Source organism: Narcine bancroftii, chromosome 10 (genome assembly GCF_036971445.1).
Source record: "Narcine bancroftii isolate sNarBan1 chromosome 10, sNarBan1.hap1, whole genome shotgun sequence".
Lineage (NCBI taxonomy): Eukaryota > Metazoa > Chordata > Chondrichthyes > Torpediniformes > Narcinidae > Narcine > Narcine bancroftii.
This window is the reverse complement of record NC_091478.1, coordinates 90,027,626-90,039,866: the sequence shown is the minus strand read 5'-3', so window position 1 is coordinate 90,039,866 and position 12,241 is coordinate 90,027,626. Positions and strand designations below refer to the sequence as shown.

At 40.6% G+C, this 12,241-nt stretch overlaps 1 long non-coding RNA gene across 1 annotated transcript; it reads left to right on the top strand.

Moving 5' to 3' along the window:
* Positions 1-757: 757 nt before the first annotated feature.
* Positions 758-11,757, top strand: LOC138744008 (uncharacterized). Its single transcript, XR_011345188.1, has 3 exons — positions 758-837; positions 5,745-5,888; positions 11,620-11,757. It is a non-coding gene; the product is annotated as an uncharacterized lncRNA (long non-coding RNA).
* Positions 11,758-12,241: the final 484 nt, after the last annotated feature.

Below are 12,241 nucleotides of genomic sequence, written 5' to 3'. Positions count from 1 at the left end.
TAAATAGTATATAAATACACAGAGAGTATCTATCTATCTATCTATTTATCTATCTATCTATCTACCTACCTACCTACCTATCTATCTATCTATCTATTTATTTCAAAACTTCAAATTCCTGGGAGTCAACATCTGCAAGGATCTGTCCTGAAGCCTACATGTTGATGCAATCACAAAGGAGGCTTGCCAGTGGCTATATTTTGTGAGGAATTCGCGGAGATTTGGTCTGACATCAAGAACTCTTGAAAACTTCTATAGGTGTACCGTGGAGAGTATTCTGGTTGGTTGCAATGCCATTTGTGATTCAGGACAAGTAAAAAACTCCAGAGGATTGTTAACGGCCTGTGGTGACACGTGCACCAGACTTAATTCCATCGAGGACATCTACAAGAGGCGGTGTCTTAAGAAAGCAGTCTCTGTCCTCAAGGACCCTCACCACCCTGCTACATTCATTCTGCTACCATTGGAAAAAAGGAACAGGAACTTGAAGATAAGCACTCAGTAGCACAATGACAGCTTCTTCCCTTCTGCCATTAAATACTTAAATGAACAATGAACCACAGACACTGTCTTACCTTTTATTTTTCTTGCTCTATTTTTCATTTATCTTTTAAGGTGGTTTATATAAATATTTTCATTGTGAGATGCTGCCACAAAACAATGAATTTTGTGACATGTTCATAACAATAAATTCTGATTCTGATTCCGATATTATCCAGGAACATACAGGTATATTGATTGGACCATCTGCTGGTCCATGATCACTTGCATTTTTCTACCAGGTTTGGAAGTGGCCAGCACCAGTTGTGTTGTGAAGATGGAGGATGGTAATGCAAAGTATGAGCCCCTGTTACTTATGAGATACGTCAAGATTTTTTTTTGTTATCCTCCATTCATTTAACCCTTGGCCCCTGTCATATGGCTAAAGAAATTGAACTCTTTTTCCTTCTGTAAGAACTATTATTTGAGGCATGAGGTGACTATTTTTTGGATCATTCTTTCTGAAGGAATTGAGACCATCTTTTTACCTAAGGGTGACATCAGGCAGTGCTACCTCTTGTCCGCTGTTGAATCTTTCTCTGGATGGTTGCTTTTATAGGATCTTAAGTTGGGATCAATATTTGACAGAAAGTTGTACTTTGAAACCTTTTTTGTTCAAAGAAGATGATTATTTTGTCATTTCTGGCATTCCTGATGCTCAAACATCTGCTTGATATGTGTGCCAGAATCTGGATGTGCAGGTCACATCAACACAAGACCTGGGTGATTTGAACAGCTGAATCATGTTGTACTGTTAATGGGTACATTACAACTTCAAAGGCAACATTCAAAGAGAATTTGTTGGCTACTTGCAGAGGAAGTTTGTAAGTTGTACAAGAATGTAAGTAAAATTCATCTCTTGCTCCTGTTTTTTCCTCATTGCCGAAGAAATTTTCTTCTTAAGTAGTTATCCAGGTCTATTATGAATGTGGCTCATGTATTTGTATTCATCATTCTGTTAGAAAATAAATTCCAACTCACAACATTCACTGTGAGTGAAAGTTTTCTCAAGTTGGCATTGAGACTTTCTCAACACCTTAATTCTAGGCCCTCTATTCACTGACCCTTCTGTTATTGAAACAGGTTCTTTATATTTTTGCAATTATTTTTCTCTGTTGAATAAAGAATTTAAATATTTCCATAGTTTTATTGTAAAAGTTTGGTTCTGTGACAATTATCTTGAGCTCAGCTAGGTCCCACAAACAACAATGGGACAATAATCAGATGGCTTGTTTAACTGATGTTGGTTGAATACTAATTATTGATTGGAATCCCAAAAGAACTTCCTGAATTATGAAGCATGTAGAGTCAGCGAATTCTTAATCTCAAAGGAAAGCTATCGCAGAGTTCATAGATTGCTCCATGAGAGATATAAAAAGGTCAAACTAGGTGGATCTGATTTGTTAAAAGCAACCATTCTCAACCTTTCTTTTTTGGCTATGGCTCCCCCAGGACTTTGCTCAAAGCTCATGGGCCCCCTTCCCTGTGAAGCAGTCAAGTTTTGGTTTGTCTCATAGCAAGTGCATCGTTCGTTCTTTCAGGTGCCTTTCCATTTGGCGTGGGCAATCATGTCTCTCTATCTATCACAGTTTCTAACCCCTGAATTGTAGTTGTTGCCAACCACTTAAAAATACTTATGTTATGAGAGGTGAAAACAGGCTTTTACTTCAAAGTGATGCGGCCACATTCCCTGTTGAGAATGTCTGGTTTAAATGATCATGATACACTGTTTCTTCAACGTTCTATCCACATTGTTGTAACCTAATGAGCAATTAGTTACATGAAGCAATCCCTAAGAGGCGATAACCTTGAAGGAACAATGACTGTCCCCAAGAATATTACATACTGGTCCTCTTTGAATTCCTTATCTTCACATGAAAAAAGTGGATGGGAATTCATGTTATGGCACCCTTTCGAGTGGAGCAGCCCTTTAGTATTTTGTTGACATGCATTGGTCAATTCTGTGCTCAAGTCTCAGGTATGGGGGGAATTGTATAAATGGATGGCTTTCTGTCTTAGAGGAGGTGACATCAAGACATCAGACGCATGAGAAACTGCAGATACTGAAATGGCGAGCATAAAAAAAACTGCTGGTGGAACTCGGTGGGTAAAGCAATATATTCATGAAGGCAAATGGATGTTCAATATTTTGTGTTGAGACTCTGCTTCAGGACATTTTTTTCCTTGGTGTGTGGTGATATGTATACACTGTTGCTGCTCTGTGTATGAATAATGGCTGGCCCGCCCACTGATGACTCGATCCTCTGTAACTCCTCCCTCTGTGACCTGGCCATAAAGGTTGACCTTGTTTCCCCTGGTAAGGGAATAATTATTAGTAGCTATGCCTCTAGCCAACAGGTATAAGCAGAACAGGGAGTCACCAAAACTGGTCCCTGCTTAAAGCACAAAGGGAGGTGTGTAGGGAATGGGGGAGAGCCAAAGGCGGGAGCAGGGTCTCAACCTGAAACATCAACCATGCCTTTGCCTTTACAAATGTTGCCTGACCTACTGTAGTCTTCCAGCAGTTTTTTAAATTTTGTTCATTTGTTCTTTTCCTTTACACTCTTTAATAACAAAACATACTTTCGCTTCCATAGTACTGAATGTTTTCCAACACCTCATGCAAGGGGCTTATCATCTAGATGTGCTCAACATCGAACAAGAGTGCTATTTAACTGCAGTGCCTGCTGTCTTGTCAACAAATGTTTACAGTGCCACATGTTGTAGTATTCCAGTGATCAGCAGCAGGAACCATGCTTTCCTCACCAAGGGATGATAAGGCCCTTATTTAATTGCCTGCATCACTGCCTCAACTAAGGTCAGATAACACAGAGTGCAAAGGTCAAATTTGAGTCCTACCTCGTGTTTATGGGTCAGTTACTCACAGCTGTAAATAGTCGAAGCATCAAGAGAGCTGACAGTTTCTTGTTTGTGAATATATCTACATATGCATTCTTCTGCACTTCTCTTTGATGTGCACCTCAATTGCAGGACAATTTGCTTACAAATAGTGTGATGTGATCAACAGCAGTCTGGCCGAGTCCAATGGTCGAAATAATTGACTATGTGATTTTTAAGTTTAAAATTTAAAAAAATGAATTTAGACATACAGCACAGTAACAGGCCCTTTTGACTCACAAGCCCGTCCCGCTCAATTGCACCCAATTAACCTACAACCCCCAGTATATTTTTGAACAGTGGGTGGAAACCGGAGGAAACTCACCCAAACACAGGGAGAATGTAAAAACTCCATACAGACAGCACCGGATTTGAACTCTGGACCCAGTCATTGGTGCTGTAACAGCATTGTGACAACTGTGCCACCCAATCTGAAAGGGAAGCGGCAATAATTATTTATTGACAGCCTTTGGTTTTTGCAAACTTTGAGGAAATAAATTGAAACTGCCATAGCTTTTTTTCATTTAAAGTTTTCAAAGCCACCAGAGATCAAGAAGCTCTTCTCACCTCTTTGTGTTAAAATTGTACCATAATTAGTCTAGAATCTAGCCGAGAATCTACAAGTGTTTAGCTACTCTGACAGAAATCCCGAACTTTGGAGACCTGTTGTGAGTCCAGGACCTAGTAAGTGATAGATCCCTGCACATCTGCCACTTCACTTTGTAACTGGACTCCAAAAGCAGAGGGGTGCCCCTTTGGGATTACCCAGCATTACCCTCTGACTTGGTCTTTGTCTGACGTGGTGGCCAATTGGAGACTCCATTCGTTTTGATGAACATCACAGCCATTAGGGCAGGGGTAGCCAACTTTTTAGTTTTTAATTTAGACATACATCATGGTAACAGGTCATTTCGGCCCTGCAAGTACGTACCGGGGATGTAGGTTAATTTGGTGAAATGGCCTGTTACCGTGCTGCATTTCTAAATTAAAAATTAAAAGTTTGGCCAGCCCGGCATTAGGGTAAAGTTTTTTTTATTTGATTTAGTTTAAAATTGTATTTATTTCTTGTGTTAATTAGATATTCATTTCTTAAATGTTTAATGTTATTCCAAAAAAAAACTATTTTAATCGTAGCTTTGAAAAGACATTGCAAAATAGCCTTGCTACTTTTTGCCCTCACGTTATCTGCCCCCAAGAGCATCCAGGATGAAACCTAAGAGGGTCTCTGCCCATTGCCTTACCAGATATTCCTAGATGTGGTGACTCAATCTCCCATATATGACCCAGGTGAAGTATGAGCAAGCAAGGATTATAGTCTGGGCCACAGGCTCATACAAGCTCAATTCAGCCTGATAATTTGAAAGGTTGGACAATGATGAGAAAACTCATAAATTCAAGATTTGTTTCTGTTCTGAGGTGATGAATAATTACACTCCTTTAAACTAAATGTAGCAAATTTTGTGGGAAGATTCTGCTTCCAGTAACTTAATTGTGACTTTAATTGGTAGAACCGATCTTTAATTGGTAGAACCGATCGTCCTAGTTTGAGAGACCTGTGCTGTGGGAAGTTTTAACTCTGAGCCTTACCTATAAAGGTCTCATACAGTTTCCCAGCTGAAGCCTGTTAGAAGCTCCAATGTGCTGGCAGAGGTGAATGGGATATCACGTAGCCTCTCAGATCAATCAGAGAGCATGTTACTTCTGATGTCCCACTGTGAAGAGAGAGAACTTTTTGGATGGACTTGGAATCTTGTTTTATCCCCATTTAGAATCATACAGTCATGGTCATAGAGTTTTAAACCATGGAAACAGGCCCTTCAGCATAGGTTGTGCATAGTTGATTAAGATGTCTACACAAGCTGGTCTTATTTGCCTGCATTTGACTCATATCCCTCAAAATGTTTCCTAGACATGTAGAACAGGGTGGTATAGGATGCTTTTACGTGAGTGTTCCAGGCAGTAACTGCTGCTTCCTCAGGTCCATGGTTAAAGGAACAGCTATGTTCCAATAATTTTATTGGAAACCAATTTGTACATTAAAGAAGGACTCTAGTGTTTCAGGTAGGTGTCCTCTCCAAAACAGAGGGGGAGGGGAGCGGGTGGGAGAAAAGGAAATCAGTGGCAAAGATTATTCTTCATGGGTTAACCACCATTATTTATTGTTCAGGAAAGACCACCTTGAGAAGGTGGGGCTGAGCATGGCTTCTTTGTGGACGTCAGAATTAAAATCATTCTTGTATGAGCAGCATTTAACAGTCAAATCAGAGTAAAGGTTTCATTCTAAGCAATAATTGGATGTTCTACAGAGCAAGAAAGGAGATCGCCATGGCAATCCAGTAAAGGACCTAACATCCAGACTGCTCAGGGATTGGGTCAGACGGGATTTTCCTGATTCTTGGGTAGTACTTTAAAAATTCATATTTAATGAGGAATAAAGAAGAGATGAACAGGTATTTTTTTTTTCATATTTTCTTTACAAAAAAAAGAGCATGTAATATTTGAAATTATGCTTTAAAATTAGCATTGTAAATGAAAAATACAATATTCAGATGAATTTCTTTGTAATAAGGTTACCTTTATTAAATGTGGTTGCTGTGGCCACCATGCATCTGTGACACTCACACATGAATGCACGCACACAAAAGCCCACTAAATTTTAAAAATTTGAGAATCTGGAGCTGTGCAGTATTCTGTTACTCTTTCATTTAGTTTTCCAGAAAGAGATGTGTGTTATCATTGCTGTTTACTACACTCTCAAATTATTCCACTTATGCTTAGGAGCATAAGAACTTGATTTCCTTAATTTCCAAAATCAATCGACCTCTGTTTTGAATATACTCCATGGCACAGCTATCTGGGCAGAGAATTCTAGTGATTCCCTGTCCTCTGAGATAAAAAATCATTTTTCTTCTCTAATCGGCCATGTTTACCTTTTTTTTGTCTGTGATTGTCCACAGAGTTCTCCAGAGTACTAAAATGAACATGATATGCACTGAAAACTTTGAAATATGGTCAATATCGAAATGAGGGTGGAGTGGAGGACAGATCAGTCAACTGTTCACCAATGGTCAACTTGATCGATGGAAGAGGGACAATGATGTAGATTTAAGGGGCTGCAGTTGAATACAGAGCTGACTTCTCCAAGTCTCCAATTACATTGGGCTGCCAATCAGAGAATGTCCATTACCAACTTTGGTGATGCTGTGTGACACGTTACAATCATTCATATAGATTATGAGGCCAGGCTTTGCATGTAGGAATCTATGGCAATGTAAATTGTGGTCTTATTCTCACCTCCGTCATCAAAGACTGTTTAACAAATGAAAGAACGTACAACCTGATCTCCCTCATGCTCTCCCACCGAATGCTGAGTAATTCATGCAGAGTCTTTAATGTCCTCCTGCTGCCTACCTTCCAGGAAGACCAACTCATCAGAACATCTGATAAGCATCTAAGACTGAGCCTACGGTCTTTCATTGATCATTTGAAAGAACAAATAAAGAAAAACTGCTTCCTGTTTCAGGAGTATCAGTACCCAGGGAACTCATGTTTAGGGCAATCAACAAAGAGGTAACAAAGATTAATGATTATAATCTAGAATTAAATAACTGAAGGAGTGAGTAATTTAATAATAACTGACTGTGTGGCTTGATGTGACAATAACACCATCTACAAATTTGCCGATTGATACCATGGTAGTGGGTTGTATAAAGGAAGGGGATGAGTTATGATCCAGGATGGAGACTGAACACTTGGCTGAATGGTGCACCAACAACAACCTTGCATTCAATGTCACCAAAACTAAGGAGGTGATTGTTGACTTCAGGAAGAGAAAGCCAGAGGGATACAACCCAGTGATCACTGGGGGATCAGAGGTGAAGAGGGTGAGCAACTTTAAGTTCTTGGGAGTCACTATGTCGGAGGATCTTTCCTGGACCCAACACACCAATGGCATTGTTAAGAAAGCACATCAGCTCCTCTACTTCCTCAGGTGATTGTGGAAGTTTGGTATGACATTAGAAACCCTGGAAAATTTCCTACAGAGGTGTGGCAGAAAGTGTGCTGACCGGCTGCATCACGGTCTGGTATCAGAACACCAATACTCCTGAGCATAAACCTGCCAAAAGGTAGTGAACATAGCCCAGGACATTACAGGCAAAACCCTCCCCACTATTGACAACATCTACAGGGAGCACTACTGTTGGAGAGCAGCAACAATCAACAAGGATCAGACCACCCAGCACATGCTCAACTCTTGCTGTTGCCATCTGTCTGACTGTGGAGGCTGCAGAAGTTTTGGAGGTGAATCTATGGACACTGGTGGTGGGTGGGGGGGGGGGGGGCACTCTCTTTTGTTTCTCTTTCTCTGACTGTGAGGCGCTTCAGGTAATTTCTGCCGATGGAAAATCTGTCTGTTTTACAGCAGGCAAAAGCAATTTCATGTAATGTGACACAGTTTTATTACATGACAATAAATTGAATATTGAATCTTGAATCTTCATTGGCATGAGTGCTCGCAATATGAAAGGATTTCTCCTTCTGCTGCTGTTTGCCGTTTCTTCTGTGATGAGAGTGGAATGAGTTGGCATGTGAGATGTGTAAAGATTTGAAGTATGAAGAAAATGTGGGACGAAGGGAAGAAGAATTGTCCTAAAATTCAACACCACTGCACCCCCTACATTTAAGATACCGAATGTGGCCTGAAAATTCTGGTCTGTACTCATGATTCTTTTTTCAGTGCTCTGTAAGTGCACATCAATTACTTCAGAGAGAATGGGAAAGGGACCATTTTTGGATCAACAGATGCAGCTCTTGCACTTTGATCTGGCTTTCTTGGTGGTGAATCACCCTCACAGGTCTGATGTGAATGCTCATTCAGTTGTGTGTGGAATATCATTGTTCTCCATGAAATCAAGTTGCAATCTTGCAAGGCAGGCCCATTGTCAAGCACCTTTGGAACTGCTAACAGTCAATGGGAACAGCTGGTGACTAGGTCTCAGTCCAGCTCTGGAAACATCATGTTTGATTTTTTTAAAATTTTACCTGCTTCCCATACTCTCTCCCTCTCCCCATCTACAAACTCCCAACTCTGTCAACCTTCGTAATTCTAATCCTCTATGATCTCCTTCCTGATAATCGCCCAGTCCCTTATGACTCTCTCCACAAAGGCACTAGTCTCCAGCTACTCAACTTCCTATTGTCCAGGCATCAACCCACATTCCATGTCCAAAAACATTCCCCTTCTCCCAGCTAGAATTAAGCGCGATGGCTGGGCCCCAGAACTCGGGCGCTCTGTAATTTAATTCTTACAATTAGTAACAGACAGAGCAAGTGTGCAGCAAGCAGAGAGTAGCAGCTAAAACACTTAGCCTCAGAATCTTGCTGAATATGGCGCATTACCAGTGGTTGTCGGCAATAGTATTCCACTGAATGCATCGATGAATTTCAAGACCCATGTGTCTGAGCCTCAACATGACGGACCAGGAGTACATGCTGATTACAAGCTACATAGACAAAAAAAAAAGATGCTTTGAATCTAAAACAGGTTTGGCTGTAAGCAACACCAGGAACTCAATATTTGGTTAGCTCCAAGCCTGTTCATTCAGATGGCACCCACTATACTTGCTGATAAAAGCCCTCTCAACTCGCAGTTGACACATACGCAGACACTGACATTGTTAAAAATTCCAGTGGAACTAAAATTAATTAGATGCACCCAGCAAATGATATTGTTAATTGCTACTTTCACAACACATTTGGGAAACAGTGTGAGCAAGTCAGAAACTGAGCAAAACCACTCCAATAAATTTGAACTTTACTTTCGCCAAATCTTAGTGAATTGCTGGCACAATTTCTTAATTTTGATCGGATCGTTCTTACTCTGCAATACTGTTCACAGCTACGTCCAAAAAAATCAAATAAATTGTGGCTGAGGTAGGATGAGTCTTTTAATATGTTGTCGGCTTTTCAAAGACAGTGGGCAGTGTACATGGAGTCAATGGAGGGGATGGGTTTTGTGTGATGAGCTGAGCTGTTCTCTGTCATTTCTTGAGGTCTAGGATGGAGCATTTCCCGTACCAAAGAGTAATGGTTTCAGTGGTGCACCTGTAGCAGTCGCTGAAGGGTGCAGGTGACATGCCAACATTTCTGAGGCTACTGAAGGAGCAGAGATGCTGGTGTGTTTTCTTAGCCATCACATCAATGTGTCTCAACCAGGACAGGTTGCTGGAAATGTTTACTCCTAGGCTTTTAGAGATGTCTACTATCTCCACCTCAGCAGTATTGATATGGATAAGGGAGTGAGTTGCATCCTTTTCTGGAAGTCTATGACTGGCTCCTTTGTCTTGCTGGCATGGAGGGAGAGGATGTGCCTCACCAAGCCACGAGCCCCTATAACCCTACAACAGCAAATTTATACGAGATGGAGTTGTTCTTGCACACATAGACATAGGTTGTAGAAGGAATAAAGTAGCGAACTGAGCATGCAGACATATGAGGCCTCAAGTGTCAAGAATAATCATTTATGAGATGCCATCACCATACTGGATAGGAAGGTGTGGATCCAATTGCAGAGATCAAAGGTCATGGAGTTTGGGGATGAATTTCATTGGCACTCTTCTGTTAAAGGCAGAGATGTAGTCAATATGGTCTGACATTGATGTCCTTTTGATTTGATGCTGCCTCTTGGCATTGCTATGGCATCGTGGAGGTCATAGCTGGACATCTTGTACATATGACTGGGTCATATGACTCCTAATCATTAGTAGTGAGTGAAACCTTCATTTCAGCCACGCTGTCTGGTTAGGGAAGATGCATTGTTCTCTTTTGCCCTCGCTGAGTAGAGGTGGAGAAGCCCTCGCATTGGTCAGCATGGTCAGCCATGGAGGATGCTATCCATGCCTCCGTGAAGCTCAACACACAGCAGATTGACTTAAATCAATCACTAAAACTGTGTTGTCATTTGATGATTTAACTCACTGTCAGTTGTAATTAGCACATACAAGATGATATCCTCAAAATTGGACAGCATAATTATTACACGTTTACTGCCAGTTTCCTGACAGCCACGGGCAGGAAGGATCCAGCATAAATATTTGAACAAAACAGCTCTTTTTTTGAAAGGCAATTGGATTTTCTTGAAATCCTTTCAATAATGGCATCATCCTTTGACTCAAACTTATTTTAAAACTCTTTCTGAAATCAATGCATGAACATACACAACCAGAATCCGCCTGGACTTGTTACTTTTCTTTCAGGTGGAGCTGAGAGTTGGGATGTTGCAATAGCTTGGTGACAAATTATTAGATGCTGTTAAATTTCCCTTTCCATTCCTCAACAAGCCTGCTGCTTGCCCTTGAAAATGGGAATAACCCACTGGGAATTCCATACCCAGCATGCAGAAACCATGATCAGCTGACATTGGCATTCATGCAGAAACCATGATCAGCTGACCTTGCCATTCTAAGTTACCCTTGGTCTCATGGTACTTGGTGACTCTAACAACATCCTCCATTTTAAAAACGTCCCAATTACCTCCCCTTGAGATACCTGCAATGCCCCAACTCACATCAGGAATGACATAAGAGCTTTTCTGGGATAGAAATATGGCAGAAAGTGCCCTGGTCAGAATCTAGTTGAGATTATTAATGTGGTAATTTTACAATACCCATAAACAATAAGCAAACTTAGAACTATTGTGCTTTACAAAGAAGGGAATGGCTAAGCTTTTAGCAAATGATTAAAAGATATTGGGGGGGGAGAAAGTTGGTGGTAAACACCCTCAATCCCAGAAAAGACTCTTAAATTGCAGGAGGTTCAATGCCAGTTTGTGTTTTGAACAAGTCACTATGTTGGTAAAGAAATTGATGCCATTGCTGGGAACAGCTGTATTGAAGCTTGCTACCTGGGCCAGCCAGGGCTTTCTATGGAAATAGGCACATTGAGCCCATGTTTATCTTTCCATGGAAAAAAAAGCACTTGAACGGTAACCTTGATGATTTAGCTCCTTTTGGCAAATTTAAGTGAGGTTAATTACCACATAGGACAACAATTACACATTAAAATCTGACTTTCAAAATGCAGTACAGCACCTATTGAATGCCTACTTTAACTACTTTGTCAACAGATATCTCTTCATGCTCAACAAAATTTAATTTGTTGTAACTTTGTAAATATTCTCAGCTTCACAGGACACCTGTTATCCATTAGCCAAACGGCTTGTGTGAAACAGACAGACATATGCTTGAAGAGGACAAATGTGACTGGATCTATCCTCAGGACCTGTCCATCGCCCTGCATGTAATGAGAGAGAGAGAGAAGAGGCTGTGTTGCCAGTACACCTTTGGAAGTGAATTAGTAAGCTTAGATTTGATAAAGCTTATAAGCCCTCCAGAGTAACTGTGACAGTTTGCAAGCTCTAGCTTCCTCTTCTGCCAGTTACTCCTTGCTGGTGGCAGTTTTTATTTATGCTTCACTACCACGTTATCCTCTGGGCTTCAAACAGAAGGAACCTGTCTGTAAGTATTTTAGTTAAGGTATTAGAAATTGTGTGTGTGCATGTAATAAAACTCAGAACATCCAACAATACACAAGATCAATTTTGTTTCAGTTCATTGTTAAAGAATTTGCTATACACTACCACAACACAGCAAAAATGGAAGGTTGAATGAATTATTTTGCTTTGTTAAAAACAAAACCTTAAACAATAAAATGGCAGAAATACCTTCCCTTTCATTTGAGACCAATCTGTCTTTGCTTCATTAAAGACTGCCTGCACATACTTGGTGAATTTTCCTTGCATCAG